General features: G+C 39.1%; 1 pseudogene; it reads left to right on the plus strand.

The window, feature by feature from the left end:
* The first annotated feature begins 2,885 nt into the window (after nucleotides 1-2,885).
* LOC149997354 (large ribosomal subunit protein uL24 pseudogene) lies at nucleotides 2,886-3,387 on the plus strand (annotated as a pseudogene).

Here is a 3,387-nt window from a genome sequence, read left to right on the forward strand (position 1 = left end):
ATATGTGCCAAAGATACATCTGATTAGGGATTAATCTCCAAACAATGTAAAGAATTTATACGACTAAACATGAAAAAAAAAATTTTAAAATGGGCTAAGAACCTGAATAGACACTTTTCAAGGGAATATACAAATGTCCAATAGACACATAAAAAATTCTCAATGTTAGTAATCATCAGAGAGGTGCAAATTAAAACTACAATAAAATATCATCTCATACCTTCTAGAATGGCTACAATTAATAAATCAACAAACAACAACTACTGATAAAGATGTGGAGAAAAGGGAACTCTAGTACATTGTTGGTGGGAATGCAGAATGGTGCAGGCACGGTGGAAAACAATATGGAGTTACCTCAAAAAATTAAAAATGGAACAACCTTTTCACTCAGTGATTCCACTTCTGGGAATATATCCGAAGGATCCCAAAACATCAGTTTGAAAGAATATAAGCACCCCTTTGTTCATAGCAGCATTATTTACAATAGCCGAGATATGAAAACAGCCCAAGTGCCCATCAGTAAATGAATAGATAAAGAAACTGTGGTTTATTTACACAATAGAATATGACATGGCAGTAAGAATAAAGGAATTCTTACCTTTTGCAACAGCATGAATGGACCTGAAGGCAATTATGCTAAGTGAAATATGTCAGTCAGGGAAAGGCAAATACCGTATGATCTCACTTATATGTGGAATCTAATCAACGAGGTAAGTCAACAAAATAAAAACAGAAACATGGATACATGAAAGAGACTGATAGCTGCCTATGGGAAGGTGGAAGGGAGAAATGCATGAAAGAAGGTGAAGGGATTAATCAAATAACATACATTCAATGTGCATAAACCATAGACATAGACAACAATGTGGTGGTGTTCTGGGGGAAGGAGGTACAAGGATTGGGTGGAGATAGAAAAGGTGAGAAAAATGGGGACAAGTATAATAGTGTAATAAATCAAAATAAATATTAAAACAGAAATATTATGAACAAATTTATATGTAAACTAATTGGATAATCAGGATGAAAGGGATAAATTTCTAGAAATACACAATCTTCCAACCTGAATCAGGAGGAATCAGAAAATCTGAATAGATTGATTACAACTAATGAAACTGAAGGTGGAATAAAAAAATTCCCAACAAGCACAATTCCTGGACCACATGACTTAACAGGTGATTTTTACCAAACATTCAAACATTCAAAAAAGAACTAACATCTATCTTTCTCAAACTATTCCAAAAATATTTAAGTATTTTACTAATTCAAAAACCAGATAAAGACACTACTAAGAAAAAAAAAATAGCCTAATACAGTAGTCCCTCTCTATATCGCAGTTCAGTTTTCACAGTCTTACTGTATCGTGGAATTAAAAAAAATATTATATTTAATTATTTATCGCGGGTTTTTCACTATATCGCAGGATTTTGCAGTAGTGTATACGTATGTTGTTAAAGTTATGTAGGTTTAAGAGTGTAGAATAAATGTAAGGTTTCTACTTCGCAGAGGGGTCTAGAACGTAATACCTGTGATAAGTGAGAGAATACTGTATTGCTAATGAATATACACGTTAAGATCCTCAACAAGGAAACCAATGCGCCAGTTGCCGTGCACAGGTGCAAAACCAACATGCCGGCCACCGCGCACAGGCCCTAAACCAACACGCCAGCTGCCACGCCCAGGTGCCACCCGGGCCCGCCTCAACAGGCACCAAACCAACTTGCCTACTGGCGTGCAGAGGCCTCCCCATCCGCCAGAACCCGCGAGCAACCGGTCTTCCTTGGACCCGCCCACCCCAGTGTGCAACTGGTCAACCTGCTCCTGGCCTGCACGGGGGAGTGCACTCGCAGCTGGCTGAGGCCAAAAGATGGTGGAGTGAACTAGAGGTACTTTGTAATAAGTTTTGGGTGCTGGCTCACGAGAAAGAGCTGGAGAGTGGCGGACTAGGTCCCAGTACAGAATCATCCCCAGTGCTACAGGAGAAATTACTTAAGCAGACTGCTCCCCTCCAAGTGGCATCATCTGGAGGCAGCAATTCAATAACTGTATACAAGGAGGTCACACCATAAAGGCAGAAAATAAAAGCACATCAATCTAAGAAGCAGAAACAAGACCAGAGCCCAATGGGGAGGCGGAATAACACCCCACCAAACAGAAACAACACCCCACCAAAAGGAAAGGAGAAATTCCCAGAAGGAGGGACAGATGAAATAGAAGCAAGCAAACTATCAGACATGGAATTAAAAACAATAGTAATGAGGAAGCTCAATAAACTCGACAAACTCAAAGAAAACTACAATGAACTCCAGGGGAACTACAAAGAACTCCAGGGAAGCTACAAGGAACTTACTGAGAACTACACCAGCATAAAAAAGGACATAGAAACTATCAGTAAGAATGAGGAAGAAATGAAGAATACAATTTCTGAACTGAAGAACACGGTAGAAGAAATAAAAAGCGGGCTAAACGAAGCAGAGGATCAGATCAGTTAGTTAGAGGACGACATAGAAAAAAATTCCCAAACAATGCAACAAAATGAAAAAAGACTTAAAAAGAATGAAGAGGGTTTAAGAGAACTGCAGGACAACATGAAACAAAACAATATCCATATCATAGTGATACAAGAAGAAGAAGAGGAGGAGCAAGGGATAGAAAACCTGATTGAAAAAGTAATGACAGAAAACTTTCTTAACTTGATGAGAGAGTCATGCAAGTCCAGAAAGAACAGAGGGTCCCAATGAAGATGAACCCAAAAAGGCCTACTCCAAGGCACATCATAATTAAAATGGCAACATTCAAAGACAAAGAGAGAATCCTAAAAGCAGCAAGAGAAAAACAACAAATAACATACAAGGGAGCTCCTATAAGACTATCAATTGAGGCGGCCATCGCTGAGGCACCAGCGGTCAAAATGAAGTTCAATCCCTTTGTGACTTCCGACCGGAGCAAGAACCGTAAAAGGCATTTCAATGCACCTTCCCACATTCGCAGGAAGATTATGTCTTCTCCTCTTTCCAAAGAGCTGAGACAGAAGTACAATGTTCGATCCATGCCCATCCGAAAGGATAATGAAGTTCAGGTTGTACAAGGACATTACAAAGGGCAGCAGATTGGCAAAGTAGTCCAGGTTTACAGAAAGAAATATGTCATCTACATTGAACGAGTACAACGGGAAAAAGCTAATGGTACAACTGTTCACTTGGGCAATCACCCCAGCAAGGTGGTTATTACCAGACTAAAACTGGACAAAGACCGCAAAAAGATCCTTGAACGTAAAGCCAAATCTCGCCAAGTAGGAAAGGAAAAGGGCAAATACAAGGAAGAAACAATTGAGAAGATGCAGGAATAATGTAATCTTCTATACAACTTTCATTAAAAACTTGAAATTAA

The sequence above is a fragment of the Furipterus horrens genome, unplaced genomic scaffold, assembly GCF_987537825.1.
Source record: "Furipterus horrens unplaced genomic scaffold, mFurHor1.1.pri manual_scaffold_11, whole genome shotgun sequence".
Lineage (NCBI taxonomy): Eukaryota > Metazoa > Chordata > Mammalia > Chiroptera > Furipteridae > Furipterus > Furipterus horrens.